Source organism: Musca domestica, unplaced genomic scaffold (assembly GCF_030504385.1).
Source record: "Musca domestica strain aabys unplaced genomic scaffold, Musca_domestica.polishedcontigs.V.1.1 6, whole genome shotgun sequence".
NCBI lineage: Eukaryota > Metazoa > Arthropoda > Insecta > Diptera > Muscidae > Musca > Musca domestica.
The window spans coordinates 7,440,432-7,467,066 of NW_026712363.1; the positions used below are offsets into that span (position 1 = coordinate 7,440,432).

General features: G+C 34.4%; 1 protein-coding gene across 8 annotated transcripts in view; it reads right to left on the minus strand.

Moving 5' to 3' along the window:
• The window catches only part of LOC101890536 (poly(rC)-binding protein 3), a 211,974-nt gene that overhangs the window by 51,356 nt on the left and 133,983 nt on the right, over positions 1-26,635 (minus strand). The window contains exon 1 of one of the 8 annotated variants that reach the window (XM_005182258.4): positions 12,536-12,579. The exons of the other annotated variants lie outside the window; for them this stretch is intronic. The gene's annotated coding sequence lies outside the window, so the exon portion shown is untranslated. Of the gene's footprint in view, positions 1-12,535; positions 12,580-26,635 lie in introns of those variants that run through there. 8 annotated transcript variants of the gene reach the window in all.

A 26,635-nucleotide genomic window follows, 5' to 3' on the forward strand; every position in this document is an offset into this window, starting at 1 on the left:
ATGAACATGGGCTGGCTGTGTGAAACCACCGATATAGAAGACGAGACGAGTTAGTTAGTTAGACTGTAAATGCAATTAAATAGGTATGTTGCCAGGCTGCCGCACCACCAGCAGCAGTAGCTACAGCTACAACAGCCATACAACGATGCCTCTATTCTTGGCCAAGTTAGTGCAACTTTTCCCTCTTTGTTGGCTTCGTTTTTATTTTCTTTTCCACGAGTGGGAGGGGGGTTTGCTGTTGTTGCAATATTTATGAAAAACACAAGACCAAGAAATGCACCAGCAACATTTTTCCTACTCCTGCATTATGAACTCAATTTCTATTAATGCAAACTTCCGTTGCTGATGATGAGGATGATGATGCGGCCGCTGTTGCTACTCGCCAGATGATTATTACTGCAATGGTAATGGAGATAATCATGGCAATACTCGGCTCAGATCTTTGCGGTTGTTGCCAAAGTTTTTCCACCACCATCATCATCAACAACAACAGCAACAGCAACATTTGAGCCAACTACAAACAAACATCATTACATATCGACTTAACCAATTTCAGGCAACTTTTCCTTTGTCCGTTAATTCATTATAAATTTACTCTTCTTCTCCCGACAAAAGAGGTAACGATAATAATCATGTTGTCGACAGCAACGATGACGTTGATGATGGCGACATCCACGACGACGACAATGCTAATGATGACAACGATGATACACCATTGATAATAATGATAATGTGAACGATTGCAATAAAGATAGGTATAATGATGGAAACTCTTTTTTTTTGGGGGGAAAAGAACAAAGCAATTTTACTATTCACCACATAACTATTGTTGGGAGATTTAAGAAAACTAAGTTATTTTAAGATGGTCATATAAATCAAAAATTTAAATTAGGACATTAGTTTATAGCTTAGATCTTGAAAATCAGATTTCATATCCTCTAGTTTAATGTGATATAATTCAACTTAGAAAATGTGATTAAAAAACGTTATCATTGGAGGGACAACTATATTGATCTGCAAAAATATTTATTTTCGTTTTTATACCATCCACCAAAGTATGTTTGTCAATCCGTTTGTAACACCTCGAAATATACATTTTAGACCCCACAAAGTATATGTATTATTGATCAGCATAAAATTCTATGTCGATTTAGCGAAGTCCGCTGAGACAGAAAATTATCTACAATAATCATTGTTTTTTTTTTTTTCAAGTTTCGCATTTGAATATTTGAGTTTTTAACGGATTTTGTTTGTTTGAAAATTGCCGAATTCGTTCCAAATGGTGGAGGGCATTCAAAGTTCGGCTCGGTCGAACTTACAGTTCTTTTACTTTTTAAATTTCAAATTGTATTATTCCAAACACAATATATTTCGAAACCATTGTAAGCACATTTTGCAGGACAGGGAATGGAAGTTTTTAGAAAATAAACTAAGTTCTAAAAAAAGCGTTTTCTACACATAACCCTGTCTACTACAAAGCGTGATTATTTTATTCATAGCAACAAATCAACATTTAAGTTTCATAAAATAACATTGTTGTAAGACATTGGGAAAATATTGCAGAGGTAATGCTACTATGTAATATTTACTATTTGCTAATTTGAAGTAAACATTTAACATAATTTATTATAATGAACGTGACTTTTTGTTTAAAAAACGCTGAATGAGTTTCCGATGCCACAACAAAGGCAATGTTCATATTAAATAAACCATAAACATTGTCGTAGCCATAACTAAGTTAAAAAAATAAATACAACAAAATACCACCCTCCTGTGATATTCCATAGAATGGACGTAACATACCTTTATCTTACCAAGTAAACTCAGAATGCACAGGGGAATATGACAACGCCATATTCAAATGTGTCCTTGCAAAAATTGTTTATATAACCCCTCCCGATTTGCAGTTGTTTGAAATTTATGGAACATTTCTGAACCACACGTACTAAATTCCAACACTTTGTCTCATTGATTAGAAAACATACTTGCAGATACCAAGATGTAAGCCTATGTCGTCGGTATCATGCATAAGTGTTCCATATACCATATTTTGACTTTTGGAAATATACGATTTCTAAGTTTCTATATCCCTGAAAGAGCATACCGGAAGCTCTTTCAGAGATATAGGGCATAGAAGTTTAATTTGTAGGGGTCTCCCGTTATTAAATAAATAGTTAATTAATAAAACCAGTAAGCAAAAGGTTAAGGCGTGCGGGTCGACCGTGTGATATTCTACAACACTATAGTATTTTGGTCGATTTCGTTTTTGAAATAATGCCCGGTGGCATTTGGAGGATAGGTATTCAAAGCAAATTCGCAAGTTGTGGCCCATTGTGGCAATATTAGCCGATGGCCTCCAACAGAAAAAAAACAGAAACAGAAAAAAAGTTAATCGTGATTTCTTTATATTTGGCTGGAAAACCACATATGGCTGTCGTTTAGAACATCCCAGCATTTAAATGTGAATAAATCTTTTGTGTCTCTTACCACCATCGCTCCTTACCGTGATACTGGTAGCGGAGCCCGACGTCATGGTAGTGGACGAAAGAAAACTGTTACATCAGCAGAAATGGTTCGAAAAGTAAAGAAGCAACTTGATCGAAACCCGCGTCGCAGTGGCCGAAAAATGGCTCGTGAGCTGAACATATCGCAATATTCAATTCGGCAAATATTGAAAAATGAGCTCGGGGTAAAGCCATTGAAATTCTAAAAAGTTCAAGAATTGCTTCGCTTGGCCAAAAGTGGGGAACTGTCGAATTTGGTTTCCTCCGATGAGAAAACATTCGTTGTCCAGCAGTTGGTAAACAAACAAAATGATCGTGTTTAGTTGCCAAAGAGGTCAGCAGAAAATCTCCACCTATGGTTGGCCACCAGAACTCATGGTGTGGATCGCCATAACAGCCGATGGTTGTTCTCGCTCGCATTAATCGATCGTGGCATCAGAATGAATGCCGAATATTATCGTGAAAAAATTCAAAATCTCCGGATACCAATTCATTGGACTATTGTGCCTGGAGCATTTCGGAAAGAAAGGTTGGCACTAAAAATACCGAAGTGTCGATCACTTCAAGCAAGCGCCTCGCCAAATAACCCAGAGCAACATTCGGGCAGCATGTGACGGTTTCATTGGCCGTTTGAAGGCCATAATTCGTGCCTAAGGTGATCAATTCGAAAAAATCTTAACTTATTCTAAACTTTCATGCTATTTTCGACATTTTTGCTTTCAATCAATAATTATGGCGTTCGACTTTGTTGCAGTTTTATTTTTATCTCACCCTGTATATAGACAATTCTCTTACAGGAGGTAAAGTACACACAAATAACTTCTTGTATAGAATTTCAGACAACCTTCAGACGTCTTCGAACTTGACCTGCCTGCACACAAAAGGCTGCAACATTTTAGCTTCCTATACGTTTTGACTCTAGCGTGATTACAAAAGAAGGACAGACGGGCACGCTGATCAAGAATATATATACTTCGTTAGGTCTAAAAGTATTTTTCGATGATTTATAAACGGAATGACAAACAAAGGAGGGTATATTCCTCCTTACTATGTATGGTGGAGGGTATAAAAAGAAAGAAGAACAAGTGCATCTTCCCTAAATGTGACGTCTAAGCATAACATTTTTATACCCTCCACCTTGCAAAGGAGGGTATATTAACTTTGTTATTCCGTTTGTAACATCCTTAAATATTCGTCTTAGAGCCCATAAAGTGATATATATATATATATATATATATATATATATATATATATATATATATATATATACATACAGTGGTGGCCATGAGGTTAGCACACTTCATACTTTCTGTTTTCTAAAGCAAATTATATCACTTCATTGCTATTATAAACTAAAGTTTTTGGTAATTAGTGTTGTTTATGGTGTGATCAGTAAGTCCCGTTAGTTTTTTTTTTTTGCATTCTATCGCTATTCTCTTTCAAATTTACAATTTATTGCAGTAATGTGTAAATTAAGCTGGACACAATTTTAGCACATATAAGTATAATTACATTTTTTTGAAGGTATAAATATTAATTGGTAAGTTTAGGTAATATTTAATCAATGAGGAAGACAAACTGACTTAATGAACATTATTTAGATATGGCTAAAAAAAAGTGTACAGAGGAACAACGAAAGATTATTCAACAAATGAACTCGAGAGGAACAAGTATAAGTGAGATTGCTAATACTTTGGAGTGTTCCAGGAAGATGGTTTATAATGCACTAAGACATATTCAGAAGTATAAAACATCTCAAAATGTTAGACAGGCTCCTCGGCCCAGAAAAACTTCACGTAAAGAGGACTCTATAATATACAGAGCGTCTGTCGAAGATCCTTTTAAGAGTTCCACCGTAATCCAGAGAGAAATTTCAGGAAAATATGGTATCAACGTGTCCAGCAGAACGATAAGACGAAGACTTAATGAAAAAAAATTACGTGGATGCATATCTCAGCATAAGCCACATGTTTCAAAGAAGAACATACAAACTCGGTTGTCCTTTGCTCGTGAGCATTTGAAAAAACCGTTAATTTTTTGGAAAAATGTACTTTGGAGTGATGAATCTAAATTTTGTAGATTCGGATCGGATGGTAAAAGGTATGTATGGCGTCCTCCGAACATGCAACATAATCCAAAGTACACAAGTAAAACAATAAAACACGGTGGGGGTAATGTGATGGTGTGGGCAGCATTTTCTGGGTATGGTGTTGGTCCTATAAAAAAAATTGATACTCGTATGGACCAGTATGTATACCAGAATTTACTTCTAAATACAATGATACCTTATGCAGAGGACAACATGCCACTTAGGTGGCGATTTATGCAAGATAATGATCCAAAACACACCTCACGCTTAGTGAGGTGTTGCTTGGAATCGAACAATATCGACGTGTTAAAATGGCCAGCCCAATCTCCGGATCTGAATCCTATTGAGAACCTTTGGAATGATGTGGAGCAGCATGTAGTGAGGGAAAAACCTAAAAATTTTGCCGATTTATGGAAGGAAGTAGAAAAGGCTTGGAATGGTATTTCAGTGGATCGCTGTATGGCCCTTGTAGAGAGTATGTCAAGGAGCAGCTGTGATCAAAAATAAAGGACATCCAACCAAGTACTAAGTTTTTAGTAAAATAAGTGTTTTTGTGTTGATACATTTTTAATATGAATGAACTTTTTTGTTTTGTGCTAAAATACTGTCCAGCGTTTTTTTGAGGTTATGCTATTCTGGATAGAAAAACGCAAAATATATATAAAAGGATAATGCTGGACATGATGGGACGTGATCTTAGAAGGACAAGTAACACACATAAAAAATTTAAGATATATAAAAATATTTGCGTTTAAAAATAGCAAGTATCTAGTGTGCTAACCTCATGGCCACCACTGTATATATATATATATATATATATATATATATATATCTAGTATCTAGTGTGCTAACCTCATGGCCACCACTGTATGTATATATATATATATATATATATATATATATATATATATATATATATATATATATATATATATATATATATATATATATATATATATATATATATATATATATATATATATATATATATATATATATATATATATATATATATATATATATATATATATATATATATATATATATATATATATCACTTTATGGGCTCTAAGACGAATATTTAAGGATGTTACAAACGGAATAACAAAGTTAATATACCCTCCTTTGCAAGGTGGAGGGTATAAAAATGTTATGCTTAGACGTCACATTTAGGGAAGATGCACTTGTTCTTCTTTCTTTTTATACCCTCCACCATACATAGTAAGGAGGAATATACCCTCCTTTGTTTGTCATTCCGTTTATAAATCATCGAAAAATACTTTTAGACCTAACGAAGTATATATATTCTTGATCAGCGTGCCCGTCTGTCCTTCTTTTGTAATCACGCTAGAGTCAAAACGTATAGGAAGCTAAAATGTTGCAGCCTTTTGTGTGCAGGCAGGTCAAGTTCGAAGACGTCTGAAGGTTGTCTGAAATTCTATACAAGAAGTTATTTGTGTGTACTTTACCTCCTGTAAGAGAATTGTCTATATACAGGGTGAGATAAAAATAAAACTGCAACAAAGTCGAACGCCATAATTATTGATTGAAAGCAAAAATGTCGAAAATAGCATGAAAGTTTAGAATAAGTTAAGATTTGTTCGAATTGATCACCTTAGGCACGAATTATGGCCTTCAAACGGCCAATGAAACCGTCACATGCTGCCCGAATGTTGCTCTGGGTTATTTGGCGAGGCGCTTGCTTGAAGTGATCGACACTTCGGTATTTTTAGTGCCAACCTTTCTTTCCGAAATGCTCCAGGCACAATAGTCCAATGAATTGGTATCCGGAGATTTTGAATTTTTTCACGATAATATTCGGCATTCATTCTGATGCCACGATCGATTAATGCGAGCGAGAGCAACCATCGGCTGTTATGGCGATCCACACCATGAGTTCTGGTGGCCAACCATAGGTGGAGATTTTCTGCTGACCTCTTTGGCAACTAAACACGATCATTTTGTTTGTTTACAAACTGCTGGACAACGAATGTTTTCTCATCGGAGGAAACCAAATTCGACAGTTCCCCACTTTTGGCCAAGCGAAGCAATTCTTGAACTTTTTAGAATTTCAATGGCTTTACCCCGAGCTCATTTTTCAATATTTGCCGAATTGAATATTGCGATATGTTCAGCTCACGAGCCATTTTTCGGCCACTGCGACGCGGGTTTCGATCAAGTTGCTTCTTTACTTTTCGAACCATTTCTGCTGATGTAACAGTTTTCTTTCGTCCACTACCATGACGTCGGGCTCCGCTACCAGTATCACGGTAAGGAGCGATGGTGGTAAGAGACACAAAAGATTTATTCACATTTAAATGCTGGGATGTTCTAAACGACAGCCACATGTGGTTTTCCAGCCAAATATAAAGAAATCACGATTAACTTTTTTTCTGTTTCTGTTTTTTTTTTCTGTTGGAGGCCATCGGCTAATATTGCCACAATGGGCCACAACTTGCGAATTTGCTTTGAATACCTATCCTCCAAATGCCACCGGGCATTATTTCAAAAACGAAATCGACCAAAATACTATAGTGTTGTAGAATATCACACGGTCGACCCGCACGCCTTAACCTTTTGCTTACTGGTTTTATTAATTAACTATTTATTTAATAACGGGAGACCCCTACAAATTAAACTTCTATGCCCTATATCTCTGAAAGAGCTTCCGGTATGCTCTTTCAGGGATATAGAAACTTAGAAATCGTATATTTCCAAAAGTCAAAATATGGTATATGGAACACTTATGCATGATACCGACGACATAGGCTTACATCTTGGTATCTGCAAGTATGTTTTCTAATCAATGAGACAAAGTGTTGGAATTTAGTACGTGTGGTTCAGAAATGTTCCATAAATTTCAAACAACTGCAAATCGGGAGGGGTTATATAAACAATTTTTGCAAGGACACATTTGAATATGGCGTTGTCATATTCCCCTGTGCATTCTGAGTTTACTTGGTAAGATAAAGGTATGTTACGTCCATTCTATGGAATATCACAGGAGGGTGGTATTTTGTTGTATTTATTTTTTTAACTTAGTTATGGCTACGACAATGTTTATGGTTTATTTAATATGAACATTGCCTTTGTTGTGGCATCGGAAACTCATTCAGCGTTTTTTAAACAAAAAGTCACGTTCATTATAATAAATTATGTTAAATGTTTACTTCAAATTAGCAAATAGTAAATATTACATAGTAGCATTACCTCTGCAATATTTTCCCAATGTCTTACAACAATGTTATTTTATGAAACTTAAATGTTGATTTGTTGCTATGAATAAAATAATCACGCTTTGTAGTAGACAGGGTTATGTGTAGAAAACGCTTTTTTTAGAACTTAGTTTATTTTCTAAAAACTTCCATTCCCTGTCCTGCAAAATGTGCTTACAATGGTTTCGAAATATATTGTGTTTGGAATAATACAATTTGAAATTTAAAAATATATATATACATATATATATATATTCATAATCAGTCCACGTTCTGGTATAGTCCCCATATAACGGTACCTCCCGATATTCGGTATTTTGATGATTTTTGCCACATTTTTCACGGAATTGTCTGAAAATTGGCATTTGTAGCCATAATGGGTTCTAGCTCCGTTGGCGACACATTGTATGTATAGGTCCATGATTTGACATAGCCCCCATATAACGGTACCTCCCCATATTCGGTAATTTGATGATTTTTGCCACATTTTGTCACGGATTTGTTTGAAAATTCGTATTTGTAGCCATAATGGGTTCTAGCTCCGTTGGCGACACATTGTATGTATAGGTCTATGATTTGATATAGCCCCCATATAACGGTACCTCCCGATATTCGGTATTTTGATGGCTTTTGCCACATTTCTTCTAATGTTTCCTTTACCCTAAGGTGGAGGGTATTAAAAGTTTGGCCCGGCGAACTTAATGTTTTTTTCACTTGTTTAAAATCTCTTGAACTAATTTTTGATCGATTAAAATACGATAAACTGTTAAATACTCTGTTTAAGACTAATTAATTTATTGTTAAACTAAATTTGCATTAATTATCAAAATTAAAATTTTTAAATATGTGTTTATTTAATAATATTATCACGTTTAGTGGCCCGATTTGAGCACTTCATTCACGCTTCTGCTATTAAAACAAATCAAAGTAGACATCACGCTTCTTGTCGTTTATAAACCGAACTGAACTTGAGGTAGACTGCAGCAGCAACTCGGTCATATTTATCATCTTCTTCACCCCTTAGATCTTTCGTCGTACCCGTTCATGTTTGGTGTTAAATTTTGTTTCAAAATACGTTTCAAAACAAAGTTGGCAGTTAACGAGCAAATTATAGCAACAATGTTCACACTTCCGAATGACTGGTCGCCAGCGAACTATTAGCAATTTTTTTTTTGTTTTATGGAGGAGCAGCGAAAAACGAAATTAGCATAGACTGAACGTGAAAAAATAATTCAAATGAATGCTCTGCTAGTTGTTTGTTCCTAATTTATTAAAAAATAAAAACAAAGCAGTTTGTCTGTCGGTTAATTTATTGTTTCTTGCTGTGCAAATTGAAACATACAAATATAATTAAAATATTTGCTGTTAACCAATGGTTTGGGGATTCCACTTTAAAAAATATGATTTTCAACAAATATAAACTTGACCACTCGCATTAAACATTCACAGTCTAGCAAAATGTTAAATTAAAGGAACAACGGAACAAAGTAAAATAATATTAATTCGAGTACTAAAAAATTTCAAAGATTCCAGAAGCGGTTGTGATTCTGACACACGTTCTTCTACGTCTTTGATTACAGGTGTATTTAATGGTATTTAAAAGTCCATTGAGAATATCTTGTCCATCTCTTCTGCTGTACATTACACTTTTCCCATTACGTTTTATAGTTTGTGGATGAATGTAAATTTACATGGACAAGTGACCAGAGATGTTGTTTAACGTTATTTGTACTGGCATCATTCAATGGACCACCATCCGCTCCCCCTCCCCCACCTCCTCATCATCATAAACAGACACATTGTCATAAAATTGCAAAACATAATTACATTTGTTATGACAAAGACAATAAACCACATGCACCTACACACACACACATACATGCATACAGCCATTGTAAAATAATGGGGATATGGAATTGTTGTCTGTTTTGGTAAGATACATGCGGTGGTTTAATATGACGTCAACTTGACATTTCGCATAAAGAGGGAAGAAATAAACTGCACAAATTATCTCCAAAGACATAATGGATTTTAAATGTTATTTATTAATGATGTATAAATGTGTCTGCTTAACGAAATGACCTATGTGACATAGAGTAGTAGTTACATTGAGCTCTAACGATTTGTCGTTTAATTTAGACAAAATCCATTAAAAATCGATAAATAGGTTTAGAACCTATCAAATAAAATTGGTGACAAAATGTGGATCATTAAAATACAAGCTGGCCCGGTCCGCGTTGCCGGCCCGGGGTTATGGTCTTATGCTTATTTTTTAAACATAATAATTCACAGATATGGCTCATATAATGTCATAATTTTTATTAAAAATAATGACTAGACTAAATACCCATGACAAGAATTTCAATACATGTTCACGTACCGGTTGATTTGAAGTGCTTAAAAGAACCTGATTCTATTTTTTAGCAGCTGCCTTTAATTTCAGCGTTATAAACCTACATTTTTCATTCAAATGAGCTGTAATTTGGAATTGGCATTGTTTAGAAAATCGTGATGAGTGCCATTTAGTTTTGTCTACCTCATAATCCAAGGCAGAATGACTTGAGAATAGTCAAAGTTAACTCTTTTGCACCCAATACCATAACACCTCAAATTGTGCGTTCAAGTCCGCACAACGTCTATGTTTTTGTATATTCGTTTGTCCGGCAATCGGTAAACATCATTATCGGTGTAACTGACTATATCATACCAAATTTTTACATATATTGAAATCTTTCTGTAAGATGGTTCTCTACTCCCAAAATAGCTCTCGAAATAGGTAACATCAGGAGGTACATTCATAGGACTCTACTTCGAAATTTAAAAAAAAAATCTGCAAGAATTTAAAAAGAAAAAATTCTGTGAAAATGTCTATGGAAAACTGTGATCAAGACAAAACAAGTAAGATAAGGCTATAGCCGTGCGGGGGCGACCATCTGATACCCTACAACACTACAATATGTTAGAAGCCCCATTATGTCCAAATCCATTTTGTATCTCCAAATTTAGACTCATCTATATGATATGCTTGTCTACGATATTTGGCTATATTCGTCAAGAAAAAAATCTAGAAAATCGCCTTTTGTGTAGAATGGAAATGTTGGTATTTTTTCACACAAAAGTAGTTGTCCATTCTACTCGCTGTGCTAAACTCGAGTCGCATAAACTTTATGCGACATTTCGTGTCCTTTGGTTTATATTTGCGACCTTTATAACGGCTGCAAAATGAAAAACATTTTTAGTTGTTGGTAAATTTCAACCCCTAAATATACTGCGGACATCTTTAGGCTTAGCCCTTCTGAGCCTAACCCTGCCCTTATGAAAATTCTCGTGAGGATCGGACGATAATTGTAATCTAATATAAATAAAAAGAAAACAACCCCAACCTGTGTTGTAAGGTGAAAAAATATCACAAAATATACACTTCAAAATTATTATTATAAAAAATAAAATAAAAATATCACAAAATACTTCAAAATCTATATTAACATTATTATTGGCATATTTTTTGCGACTTTTTTAAGATTTTATTCTTTTATGCCAAGAGGGCATTCTGAGTTGACAAAGCTTTATGTTATAATGTAACATAGCGGACACTTCAACGAGAATTTTGCTGATTTTTATCGATTAAATGTACACCCAACAAATGCTCTGGAATACATTTTTAAGTCTATATCAATCATATCTGTATTTTTTTTCTCCAAAGTATACCGCAATTTTTCCGATATCAGAATAACATATTTATGGACATTTTCTAATGCAGCTTTGCTATGTCGTCAGCCATCAATTGCCTGATCGAGATATTAAAAGGCAATATGCACCTTGCCCAATATTTACAGTTTTATGTCTTTAGAACAAAACTCTATCCTCAGGTTTTAGCTCTTTGAAGTAACTTTTACAGATTTGGAAGACTCACACAAGGAAACTATCCACATTAAGATCAATGAGGTTTCAATAATCAACTTGGCATGTATTATGTAGTACATTACAGTATTTTAAAAGTTTATGACGTTTTATACTTTTTTCACGTTTTATACAAGTATATGACGTTTGCAACTTTTCGACAGTCAAAAACCTAAAAAAAACTGTCAAACAGATGATCTCTGGTTGTGCCAAAATCTATTAAATTTGATAACATATTTAGCGTGTGTTGTAGATTTAAAAGATAGACGATATGTGTGGGAGCTATATGTAAATATATTACAAGCGATTTTTTCAAATTTGAAAAACTTTGACTTCGGTACTTATATAAGTTATATTTGGCCTTACATGATTAAATGTATCTTATTTTGGCATATATAAGGCATTAAGTGCACAATAAACGTTAAGTCTGATTGAGATATAGATGGGAGTTATATCTAAATCGGGACCGATTATCACAGATTTCAATGGGGTTCGTCCTTGAGCCAAACAAATGAACTGTACAAAATTTCGGAATTCGGACTATAACAAAAATACATGGCAGGCGGAGGACATGCATAAACCAACTCAGATTATTGTGATATTGGTGTAGGATATTAACCTTGACCTATTGTACACTCTAAACCTAATCGATCCATAGTAATAAGAAACAGCAGTATCGCTAAGTACTGCTTCTGGAATTTTAATAAACTTATTTGGATTCAATAATAAACATATTTGGATTCATTGGGTAGCCTTTCAAACGGTTATCATGCGACTTTTGAAATTTTGAAGTGTTAATTTAAAAATTGATTTTCAAAATTACTTACTGAAAAATGTAATTACAGACTCTATAGAGTTAAATTGTATGTACCTGAAAAGAAGCAAACAAGTTTTTTTTATTAAAATTACATATTTTTTAAATGAAAAAGTTGCTAAAATAAAATAGTTGTTAAATAAAACAATTCTAGATTCTTCCATGTATTTTAAGTATACCATATTGGTCTGAGTATTGCCAGAGCCTTTACACCTAACAGCTATGGACGAAAATATTAACAACAGTAAATAGGTGACACTCAATGACAATATTCGAATTTCTCCCAATTTCTAAAATTTTAATAAAAGCCAACGGACATGCATATAAATGAATTAAAACATTAGAATCCAATAAAAATATTTTCCATCGAACCTAATTTCATGTATAATAACCCAAATTATAAGTATTCTTCATCTATGCTACGTTTGAAGTTATTATACTCGCAAATTAAAGTAAATTTTATATTAAGGGATTATTAAATATAACATCGTTATTTCAACTTTTATTTATTAAATTTGGACAACATATAATACGAATGTTTTCGGGATATGTGCCAGCAATGTAATTGTTCGTTACTCATTCATGTCTTTCTCTATTCTGTTGTCCTTAGCATATTCAAGCTGGAAAAAATATCAAATATGTATATTCAAAGATTTATTATTTTACCATAATTTCCCCCCAAAAATGTCATTTCCGCCGTCTCCTCAACCACCATCCCACATCTTTCGACAAAACATCTATTTCATTTCCCTGTTATTTTGTTGTTGTGCTTCTTTTTTTCTGCAGTCCTTTCATTCTTTGGATTCTTCCCTTTCTTCCATTTGTTTTTATCAACAGTAATGCAGGCATTTTTATTGTTCATTTAATAACGACATTTACGTTCTTCGTCGTATGACAGTTTTTGTCCCTTTGTTATGTGGCACGACGGAAGGATGTTGGAAAGGTATTGGCGGCATGTGATGATGTTTGCCGACCATCATCGGTTTCTCGTCTATTGTTGCCACATCGTACAGCAATAGCAACATGAATCCGCAATGAACGGAGGGACATACATCGAACGAGAGAGAGAGAAAGAATGTATTGACTGACTGACTGACTGACAAACAGTCAGAATGAATGGAAGGATAGATGGACGAATGGATAGAAGTTGAAAAAAAAACTGAATGAATGAACATTAGTTGTATGTTTACATTTTTCCAATTGCAGCAATGCCATTGATATTAAACTGTGGTTTTCATTGCCACAATATTTGCAAAAAAAATGTACATGAAGATGGTAGCCAAAACAAATCACTTTTTTAAGTTTTAAAACACTTTCATCGATGCTCCTCTTGAATTGACTCGATTACAGAAATCCAAACTACAATAATAAAGAAGTTATACAAAATGTTCTTTCCTGGATAGCAAACCCTGCACTTGCAAGAAACTTGTCGATACCTATAACCAAAATTAATAACGATACTTCGAAACAACTAAGTTTTCGTTGGTTAAAATACTACTTTTGTATCCTGTGATATTTACATCTTTTAAGATATTAAAAATAAAAGAACATGGGAAAAAAATATTTTATTAGCTTAAACTTACATGAGTCCCTGCTTATTTTTGGCACCACGGAGCTGTAACATTGAGATGGCAAAACAAAACCGATACCACCGATATTTTATGTATTATTCACATGAAAATATCGTTCAAAGTTTTTTAATTAGCAATATGTTTCTCAAAATAAAAACTATAAACTCGATGCTATTAATATTTCGTAGCCCAACTATTGGAAACATCGAATGGGTTTACCGCCGATGTTTGACTGTTGCAATTAACAGTGCAAATCAACAAATACCAAAAACGTGATCACGTTTTTTCTGAGATGAGCTAATTCGGTATTGGTAGTGTGTTTTCGAAAGGGTAAGTGCTGGTTTTGGCTTATCCTTATATATTTTTACTAAGATCCCCACCTAATTATAGGACGCATGGAATGTTGAAATAGGCCGAACACTATGTTGTTTTACTACCATTAGTTGAATTGTACATTTTTATACCCTCCACCATTATATGGAGGATATATTAGCTTTGTCGTTCCGTTTGTAACTCCTCGAAATATTCATGATAAACCCTACAAAGTATATATATTCTGGATCGAATTGTTTCAAATTTCGTATTCGAAGTTTGTAAAGCCTATGCTTGTCCACGTCTTGGTTTAGACCCCGCCCCCACATAACGGTACATCCCGATATTCGGTGTTTTTATGATTTTAGCGACATTATTTACCCGAATTGTTTGAAATTTCGTATTTGAAGATCTTAGTGGGTACTTGAGCCTATGACAATTAAAATTATTTATGCAGATCCGCGCCTCCGTATAGCCCCGTATTAAGCTCATCATTGAAAAGTTTTTTTTTTTTTTTTTTTTTTGGAATTTGTAGAAAAATTTTCAAGATCCTTCCAAATGGTAGTTAGCTGCTCCTAGCCCCATCTACAGTATTCCTACAATATTTGTAGTTCATAATCAATTACAAACCAACCTAGTAACTCATTGTTTTACAGGGCATATCACACGAACAAAGTAAAAGTCTACTTTCCAAACTGTTGAGGTAAATTTGTTTTCCACTTTAAAACAATTTAGAATTTATTCATTTTCCCGCAGCTGAAAATGAATTTGGACGCGCACACCCTGTGTATCGCCATTACTTTTTACTTGGTAATGAGGAGTACGTAATATGTTTACGAAAGGTAGTTTGTTAACCTTACCTTATAATGGGTTATTCTTAAATAAATTTTCATTTGCTTTGCTTATTGTTTTGTTGAGTAACACATTACTTTCTGTCCCCAAGAAAATCTAAAGAATAGTTACCTACTTGTCACTACTCCGAAGTGCGAAAAGTAGCGTCATGATATCCACCCACGTCGTGCAAAGAAACAAAGGCGAATTAAAAGTTAAAGAAATTTAATTCCATTTAGAAATGCTGAACGACATCACTACTACTGTTCAATGTCACATCTTATTCTTCCTTCCATTCCCGGTGATGCGAGATATGATATGTGAATAGTGTGCTTCGAATAGTAACAGACGGGGATGAAGACACAAAGAAAAAACAACAACAACAAATGCTGCTACTAGAACAATGACATGGAGAAGATGGCAAAACAAAATCCACGTTGAGCGAGAGGAAAACTTTTGTTGTGTATTTTCATATGTTTGCTATTTTATCATTGCTGTCTTCTGACTGTCACAATGACAGTCAGTTACTAACAAAGTTTATATTTTACACTCACACAATGGCAAGTGTTGTACTGGAAGTGTGCGATTGTGTAAGGTATGAATGTGTGTGTGTGTGTGTTTATATGTGTGTTACACACCCACACACATCGCCTGTGTGTACCTCAAAGATTGAAATGACATGTCAGGATTTCATTTAAATGTACGAGGTATTGTTTTTATATTTTTATTTTCGTTTGGATGGAAGGTTGTTGTTTTTTGTATTTTTTTTTTTTTTTTTTTTTTGTAAAAAAGTACACTTAATGTACACACATACAAATACAAATAGATGAAATGCACTGTTAATAATGATGATGTTGCTGTTATTTTCGGATGATGCTGATAATGATGAACAATAAATACCATTCCACGTTTGTGTCCTTTCTCTTCCTTCCTACCTTACAACTCTAAGATGTCTTCTATAAAGTAATAGTTCAATGGATATTTGGCTGATGATGCTGTTGCTGCTGATTCTCGCTATCCCAAAAACAAATGGAAATGTTGCAAAATTGGCAATAAACGACAATACTACTTAAGAACAATAAGACTCGATACGGATCCTTATTTGGCAACAAATAATCCTGCATTTTGTTATGTCAGGCAACGGCATGGATACATGGCGAGCGAATGATGGGAGTTGTAAAAATCAATCTCCACTCTTCTGCACATCAAAAGAAACATTTAAGACTCAAACAGAAAAGGTAATATCGGGGAATATGTTTTTCCGTCTGCTTTTCATTTGAAATTGAAATAAAAAGGGGTAGTAAAACATTGTAACATGGCACGATATTGGGTAATGAACATACAATGGGATTGGAAAATGATTGACATTTGGGAACACCATTAAATCGTTGAAAATCTAAAGCTTTCTATTAAAAAAAAAACAGGGTATGTCAAGGTAGTAGGTAGGTACAGAAAAGAGGGATGAGAATAAAAGAAAGCAAACAGTCGAATCGAGAAACCAAATTGTTACCTTTGTCTTAAGAAACGAAAATCCGTGTACTTGACATAGAATAAATTGAAGTTGTACACCGAACTGTATGCATATACATACATACGTATGTAGTGTGCTTGTGTTTGAGGGCATATAACATAGCATATCGTAGCCATTTTGAATCAAGATCTTTGCGTCTGACATACAAGAACATGAGGAAACGAAACGAAATAATAACAATTAAAATCCATTTCCATTTGTTGTGCACATCTATTTTCGAAGTCCAAAGTCCACATCAGCAAGTGGCACAAACGAGCATGTTTTTTGCAGTCAAAATATTTTTGTTTAGTCAGACTGTTAAACATCGCTTCCCTTTTTCTAATAAGGAGTTTGTTAGTCGAAATATACAAGAACAAGACAAATAAGAAAATGTCTCTAGGTTAACCACCGCCAGGATATTGCAATACATGCAATACACCCAGCACAAACTTAGGAGCTGCTGAGACGGGTTATACGTCTTTTAATGGTAATGTATACGTATTAAAAGGTAATGTAAACAAAAAACATTCTGTATTTCCAGAATATGATGGGATATTCCTTAAATAATATGCAACAAGACCTTATTTTTCTCATTACCAAGTAACGACGGCTCGAAACCGAAGGTTTTGAGTTCAAGACTCGGCATTGGCAAACGAAAAATTATAATAAAACACTATGAATGGATTACCTTTCTTCGATTTTAGTGGACAAAAAAAAACACGATATTTCGGATAGCAGGTTAGGTTAATTTTTGGGTAGCTACGAATGAAAGGTTTTACTGATTACTTCTTTTTATGCCCTCAGTCATATGGCTAGTTATACCCTCAGCCATATGGCTAGAGAGGGTATATATCATTTGATACGGTCAAAAACTGCCTAGTCCAATTAACGGTTTTAGACCCTAGGTCTCTTTGGACCAAATATGTTTCAGGACATTTGGAGTCGATCTAGCGATGTCCGTCCGTCCGTCTGTCTGGCTGGTGCGCACGATAACTCTCGAAGGGAGTATCCGATTTGGTCCAAACTTGGTACATCGAAATATTTTTGTCAAACTTTAGATCGAGTTCGGGATGGGCAATATCAGTCTACTCCTTGTAGTACCTCCCCCACAAAATGTTGAAATTTTCAAAGAAAATATTTTATTGCACAGAAAGAGAAAGGATGATCCGATTTTGCTCCAACTTTTTAAATCCTAATATTTCCATCAGTGCTAGATCAGGTGCGAAAAAGGACAATATCGGTCCACTTCTTCTGGAACCTCCCCTAAAAAAAGGTCAAAATTTTCAGGGAAAAAAAAATATTTTCTGCACAGAAAGGGAAAGATTTCGATTTTTCTCCAACTTTGTAAAACCTAATATTTGCATCAGTGCTAGTTTAGGTGCGAAAATGGACAATATCGTTCCCCTCTATCAAATACCTCCCCCACACAAGTTCAAAATTTTAAATAATTATAACTCTTATCAAATGTGAAGTAAGAGCCCTATTGTTCTCAAGTTTCACTTATACCAATATTTTTATTAACCCAAGGTCTGATGTTAAGATAAGATATTTCGGCCCCCTTCTTTTCGTACCTACCCAACAAACGGTCAAAATTTTGAATATCCATTAAGCTTATAAAACTCGAAATTAACATCCGTTTCTATTGAGACTTGGTACATCTGAACATTTTCATCAACACCAGATCTGTTATAAAGATTATAGAGATCGGGCCATTTCTTCTGGTACCTCCAAATTTTGAATTAACAAATCGATCATAAAACGCGAGCTTAACATCCGATTCCATTCAAACTTGGCACATTTTAATATTTCTATGAACACAAGGTCTGTTGTGAAGATCCCAACAAAAACTAATGAAAACATACTATTTTTTGGTAATAACTTCGTACAACTAAACAACACAAACTGCTTTCTCTATAAAGGTATGTTGTCTAGAAAAGGATTTTTTAAATTAATGTTCCATCACAATAATTTTTTACTTTGTCCTCTTCAGGTATTGAACTTGCAATCTTGTGATTTTTAATTAAAAACAATCTTCGTTTGTTGACGCCAAGTCTCGAATGCAAAACCTTCGGTTTTATAGTCGGATGGACACACTCTGTGTCGACGTTACTTATTACTTGGATTTGGAAAAATTATCTTCTCTTTTCTACAATCTTTAAGGAATGACCCATTAGTGGGAGTGGGGCGATCTTGTCCAACTTTATACATAATCTAAGTCTGACAGTTATTGCGATATTAGAAGCATCAAACTTGGATGATTCTTGCGCTTACTACAAAATATGATTGTTTTATTTTCTTGCTTTGCTGAACATTAGATAACAAGTTAAAAAGTATCAGTCATTTTTGCTGACAGCTGTATAAAATAAGTTTTGACTTACATTATGATTGTTTGAAATGTTGACCCTTTATGGAGGAGATACCAAAGGAGTGAACCAGTATTGTCCACTTCTCATCTGAACTAACTCTGATATATACTACAGTGACCCGATTTGGACTATATCGACGATTTCCTTCTCTTTATATAAGATTGGAAAATGTTAAAATATGCTTGAGGTTTAAGACATATTGAACCATAGTATTCCACTCCTTCTAACACTGATAAAAATATTTGGATGTGCAAAATTTGAAGAAAACCATGTTTTAGGAATAATAGTTAAGATAGTTTTAACGTTTTGTGGAGGAGGTAAGAGAAGGAGTAAGTCGGTTTGTTTCGCAAGTTATAAGAAATATAAGTATTGCAAATTGTGAATCTCTATGTGAGAGGTGCTAGAAGAGGCAGGCCGTTTTTTATCATTTTCAAGCCAGAACTTGGGTTAGTAAAAATATTGGGATATGTGAAATTTGAAGAGAATTTGATGCTTATTTCGCATTTTATGAGAGATATAATTATTTAATATTTAGACGCGTTGGGAGGAGGTACGAGGAGTGGCACGATATATTCCATCTTCACACCAGATATTATATTAGTATTAGGATGTGTGAAATTTGAAGAAATTTGGATGCTCAACTCGTGTTTTATGAGCATCATGATTATTCACTTTGTTTGCCTTTTATATGGGAGGTGGGATAGTGGGATTTACAAAGTTTGCACAAACTCGATCTCGAAACTCGATCTAAGTTTGGCAATAATATTACGATGTACCAAATTTGAACCAAATCGGATACTCCCTTCGAGAGTTATCGTGCGCACCAGCAGACAGACGGACAGATCGATATCTCTAGATCAAGTCCAAATGTCCTGAAACAGATTTGGTCCAAAGATATTTTGATGAGGCACGTTTTGTATAAAAATGACAGTGTTAGAAGGAGAGAACTTCAGCTTTGAACTATAAGTTGGGATAGATACAACAGATCAAATAATATACAATAATGTAATCTTATCGGAGGGCCCCATCCTGCGTACTTGTTGCTATTTAATATTATTATGCTATTTAATATTAATTTTAAAAAATCAAAATGAAAAAAGGTTTTCTATATAAAATTTCGGATTCGAAATTCGTTTATAAAAGTTTTGATTTCAGAATTAAGCACAGAAATGTTTTAGGTTCGAGTCCACAGTTCACATGCGGAAGAGTCCTACGAATACCATTTAATAATTCCTTAAGCATTTCTTTTATGTAAAATTAAATAAAAAGGAAGCATTTAAACAACTCCAACCCGAACAAGAGAATGGCAGCAAACAAAACAATTTTAATTATATAAAATAACAGCAAAACTTCCCCTATTAGAGACCTTATGTTATAAACATACATTTTTGAGAACATTCATGTTTAAGCCCCAAATTAATTGCCTCTTTAAGTTTTAGGAGAGGAGGGTTTGAGATGGGGTGGGGGTGCCGAATTAAATTACGATGTATGCGCTTCTTATGATTGACAATTATGTGTGGAATGCCAAAAACCTAATGAAATCCCTTTAAGGAAAAATTCATATGTTTCGTCAACACATATTCCGCCCAAAGGACACTACGCCACAAGACCCAAGCTTCGTTGCTGGATGCTGACGTGGTGGAAGGAAGGAATGTATGAATAAAAGTTATGAATATGAATTTTGCTACATTGGCGTTTCACTCACATGGGTGTGAATAATTTTACTGTCGTCTGTATGAACGAATGTGCCAGTTAACAATGCTTCCGAGTAGTTAATTTAATAATATTTAATTAATATGAAATGTACATATGTGGGGAGCTTGTGTATGTGTGTGAATGGTAGGTGTACAGCATTGTATAGAAACATATGGCCCTTCTTTTAAGGAAATTATACTTGAGGGTATAATAATCTAAAACGAGTTAAATTTAAATTAGTCCTATTCTTCTAATGCCATTTTCATTTCAATCTCAAGAGGACAATCGTCTGCAATCTATGTCATGAAAAGTAGGATTATTTTGAAAAAAAAAAAACTACTAAAAACTCATACTGATTTTAAAATGAAGTTATTTACAATAGTTGTTGCAAAATCGTCAGGATTAACCCCTTTTTTGTTGTTTTTATAAAAACAACGTTTGTTTATTAGTGAAGAACGATGGTAATGTTTACCAGGGGGTAAGGCAGGGAATACCTAGGTTTCAGAAAGAGCCATCAATCCTCACCAGTTCCCTTGTTTTTTGTCTGGGATTTTTCCCCAGAAGTTATTTTAAAAATAACTTCTATGACAAAAAACATTTTTTACCCAAGTGACGATTTTCTATATAATCATTCATATCCAGCCATTTCGGTGTAGCTGCATTACTCATATCTGCATTGCAAATTGGAAAATTCTATTTAAGCAAATTTTATTTTATTCTATATCCGCAATTTTGCAAAGCCACACCCGAAATTTGGACATTTTCTATTAAATGGTTGGAGATTTTGGCTTTAGCTGCCAAGAATATTTTATCTTCTTATATTTGCAACAAACAAAAGCACAACTAAGCCTACTGGCCGCCGTACACTTTTTACATTGATTCGATAAAAATTAGATCCCGAGAAGAGCAATTAGATTAAAAATGAATAGTATTGTCTTACCGCCGTGGGTAAGTTTTGGTGGTTTGATGAATTAAATTGTCTAAAAAGAAGCTGAAATAACATTAAAATATAAAAAAGACCAATCCGTTTAGGACATTTGGAGTCGATGGCTTGTCCGCATGACAACACTCGAAGAGACTTTCCGATTCGGTCTTGCGTCTTAACTTGGTACATAGTAATATTATTATAAAATTTAGATATATTTCGAAGATGGACAATATCGGTTCACTCCCTCACAAAAAGGTCGAAAATATCAAAAAAAAAAAAAAAAAAGTATTTGTATTTGACCCAATGTCTGGTGTGAAGACGGAATGTTTCGCCAAACGCCTTCTGGTACGTCCCCCACAAAGGGTCAAAATTTTGAATATCCATAAAGCTCATAACACGCGAAATTAACATTCGATTCCATTCAGACTTGGCGCATCCCAATATTTCCATCAACATAATATCTGTTATAAAGATGTTAGAAATCGGATCATTCCCTCTGGAACGTCGCAATATTTATATCATATTTATTTGGGACCGATACGAAATGGAACCTACTCCACAGAGGGTCAACAATTTGTAGAATTAGTCAAAATATATTTCAAGTCAAAATATAATTAAATAATTGAACATTGGCTGAGGGTATACATCTGTCGGTAAAACCGACTGATACTTTTTTAATTTTTTTTTTTTATCAAAAATTAATTTAACATGTGTATTGTGCTGCTTATGTGTCTCCTGCATTAAAGTTGCCTATTTAAGTACGTTAGTAATGTTATGAAGCTAATGATGCATTTTTCTCATATTCAGGGTGAGATGAAAAAACGGCAACCAACTTCAGACTGCTGTCATTTCTAAGCCACTCGTCCGACAGCTGTTAAAATATCCCGGTGACAGCTCATTACATTGTTTACAAGCGTAAAAAGCTTTGTCGAGAACAATTTCCAGAAAAAAAGTTATTCGTAGTGGAATTCAATCGTGATAGTGTGATTTCTTTATATTTGGCTGGAAAACCACAAGTGACTATCGTTAGAGCACTCCAGCATTTAAATGTGAATAAATCTTTTGCGTCACGTACCATCGCTCGTTGCCGTGATACTAGTAGCGTAGCCCGACGTCAAGGAAGTGGACGGAAGAAAACAGCAACATCAGCAGAAATGGTTCGAAAAGTAAAGAAACAACTTGATCGAAACCCGCGACGCTGTGGCCGAAAAATGTCTCGTGAGCTGAACAAATCGCAATATTCCATTCGACAAATATTGAAAAATGAGATCGGGGTAAAGCCATTGAAATTCCAAAAAGTGCAAGAACTTACACCGCAATAGAAAGAAAAAAGACTCAAAAGAGCTAAAGAATTGCTTCGCATGGCCGAAAGTGTTGAACTGCCGAATTTGGTTTTCTCCGACGAGAAAACATTCGTTGTCCAGCAGTTTGTAAACAAACAAAATTATCGTGTTTACTGGCCAAAGAGGTCAGCTGAAAATGTGCACTTTCGGTTGGCCACAAGAACCCAAACAACGCCGGCAACGGTGAGGGTGTGGGCCGCCATAACAGCTTGTATTAATCGACCGAATATTGTCGCGAAAATATTCTGGAGAGTGTATTAAAGCCTTGGGCACGCAAACATTTTGGCCGCAGACCTCGAATTTTTCAACAGGACTCAGCATCACCGCACTCAGCAAGCAAAATGAGGTTCCTTGCTTAATTTCCAGCGCACAATGACCACCAAAATCTCCGAATACCAATCCGTTGGACTATTGTGTTTGAAGTATTTTGGAAAGTAAGGTTGGCACTAAAAAATACCAAAGTGTCGATCATCTCAAGCAAGCGCTTTACCGGGAATGAGCCAAAATACCGCATAGCAACATTCAGCAGCGTGTGACGGTTTCATTGGCCGTTTGAAGGCCATAATTCATGCCAAAGGTGACCAATTCGAACAAATCTAAACTTATTCTAATATTTAATGATATTTCCGACATTTTCTGCTTTCATTGAATGACATTTAAAAAAATTAAAAATTAGCCTCAGCCTGAATGCACAAATTGCTGTACATATTTTTCAATGTTTGAAATTTTTTAAACTATTATTACGTATTTCTAAGTCATTTCAAGCATTAATTTCTTGTAAACTAAAATAAATTCAAATATTTTTAATATTCTTTTCAAGGTCTAAAAACCAAATAGTTTGTAGTAAGTCTCTTATGCCTCCATTGTACTAGTACTTTAAATGACTCCGATGAAAATTTGCAAACTGCCTTACTCTCCCGCCATTTATCCACGAAAAAGGCAAACTGAAGAGGGGGGCTGTTTCACACATGAACAATTTCAATGAATTCTAGATCGCTGGATGACGGTCCGAGTATTGGAAATTCTTGTCACCGCTGTCGTCGTTGTTGTTCATATCAAATGAGTTTGTAGCTCTTTCATTACAAAATGGTGGGCCTCTGTTTGCTTGTGGGCGTTGTTGCTTGCAGAAGGACAAACCCAGTAGCCGCCGCCAACGAAAGCAATGGTATATGAATGTGTATCGCAGAGTACATATGTAGGCATGTGTATGTGTGTGTTCCAATGAATGAACTAGGCTTTTAATAATGTATCATCGTCAAATAACTGTTTTTAAATTCATTTATATATAACAGAGCAATAACAACAACAATGTTTATTTCACTGCTACAGAAAAATAATAGGTTGACTGACAGTGGGAGCGAAGTGGTCAAATAGTTTTTAAGATTTACGATAATTTGTTAAAATTTAGATTAAAAATTTTGGAAAACGTGGGATCAGTTACCCATGATTTTCACATAAGATATCGAATGAAGTTTCCAGGGTTTTCGAGATAAGTAAAAAAATTTTGATAAATTTCCATAAAACTAAATTTTAAGTCATCTTTGTTAACCCGAAATAACTAAGTTCCAGCTCATATGATTGGAAATTGTAGACTACACCTATGTGTTACGTAATAGTGAACATACATGAAACACTTCTTGCTATAAGATATCACTCACTGAGACCAAATTCGGTTAGAAATCGGGGAGCTGAAACTCTCAAAATACGGAAAAACTGGTGGTACTGTTATAGGTCGCCTGTACCAAATAATGGATCCAAATTTAACATTTTCTCGATCATTTAACAGCTGCAAATGTCGAATTACAGCTGCTTTGGTTGGAATATACGGAAAAATGTGAAGGTGCCATTATGTGGGGGATCTACTAAATTGTAGAAATACATTGAGGGTTGCTACTCCTAAACCGACTATACCATATTCAATACCACACATTGTAAATTGTGGGAGTTATATAAGTGTCGGGCCTGGTCGTTAAGACTTATAGCGATGCACGAATGGGCGAAAAAGACTAAAACATTTTCCGTAAACAGGAGGCCTTGTGAGCCAATTTAGTAACACATGGAGGCACATGAGTTGAAAATTTCATAGCAGATCTTCCATTGGGAACTGGTAAACCACTAGCCCAAATGCCTTTTGATAAATTCGGTTACGTAGATGGAACTGGACAAGATATTGAAATTTCACTCCATCTGACTGACCATAGGCTGGGTTTCTATGGTAGAGGTACAAGCAACAAAACTTACATCAAATATAATAAAATCTAGAACAATCCCCCAATGTGGAGACGATGATGCTGTTATGTCAGTCAGACAACATGTGTAGCTGGCTATACTATTCTTGCTGTAGTGTTTTTGCGTTGTCATCTCATAACATTGTGATGGAAGATCCACTTCCATGATACAGCCATCAGACGGTCAAATGCTACAGTGCAGTCACCCTATTCCATCGGATGCCAGTTATCATCTATAGAAAACGTTAAAAAATCGGTAGACTAAAATTCACAGATAACGTATTGCACCTAGTAGTAAAGTCCCTCAACAAACCTACATGCTATTAATTTATGACCAAAACAAGGGAATAAGGTATGGGAAGCATATAGGGTTTTTATAAATGCAGAAGTCTCAAATGACTATTTATTTTTTGGAAGTTTGCTCTTCTTGGAATCATACAGTTGTGATTTGAATCATTCAGTTTTAATTCCAAACATTTCGTTTGTAATTCGAGAATTCCATTGTAATTTGATAATTTCATGATGTAATTCGAATCATGTCAGATCTAATTCGAATTACTTCAATTGAAATTCAAATTATTCCAATTGTAATTCGAATGATTTCATTAGAAAGTCGAATTATTCCATTTGAAATTCGAATAAAATAAATAAAAAAAATAAATTAAAATTTGAACAATTCAAATTGCATAATGGAAATAATTCGATTTACAAAGGGAACATTTTAAGTTGCAATTGGAATAAATCGAAATGCAAATTACAAATAAAATGTTTTGATTTACATGTGAAAACGGTGTAGCTTAGGTTTAGTCCAGTTGCGCATGTCGCAATCTTTCTCTCATCTTTTTGAGTCAATTAATAACTGCTAAACTACAGAGCATCAATCTCTAGACAATTTTCTATCTATCACACATCTTTAGGATACAAATATTATAAAAATCTCACATAAATATCGCCACTTCTTATTCCACCGTAGCAAACACTGTCGGGGCTTTAAATATCAAATTTTCCTCTTCAATAAATTTTCAATGAAGTTTCTCTTTTGGGTCCAATGTTTGAAATAACAACAATAATAATAATGACAATTATTCTCATGTAGTTATTATTGACAAGAACAACAATGTTATTTTTGATGATCCCACTTTGTAAGGGTGTTCGCGCGAATTAGATAACCTGATTAATTATGTTTATTAAAAAAAAATTGTTTTTTTTTTTTCTTTCTTTTATTTATTTATTCGTCGACTTGCGACTAAGAGGATGGAACTAAGACTAACTTTTACATTTTTAATTTACTTATTCTACAGGTATTATTTGTTAATTAATTATTGCAGT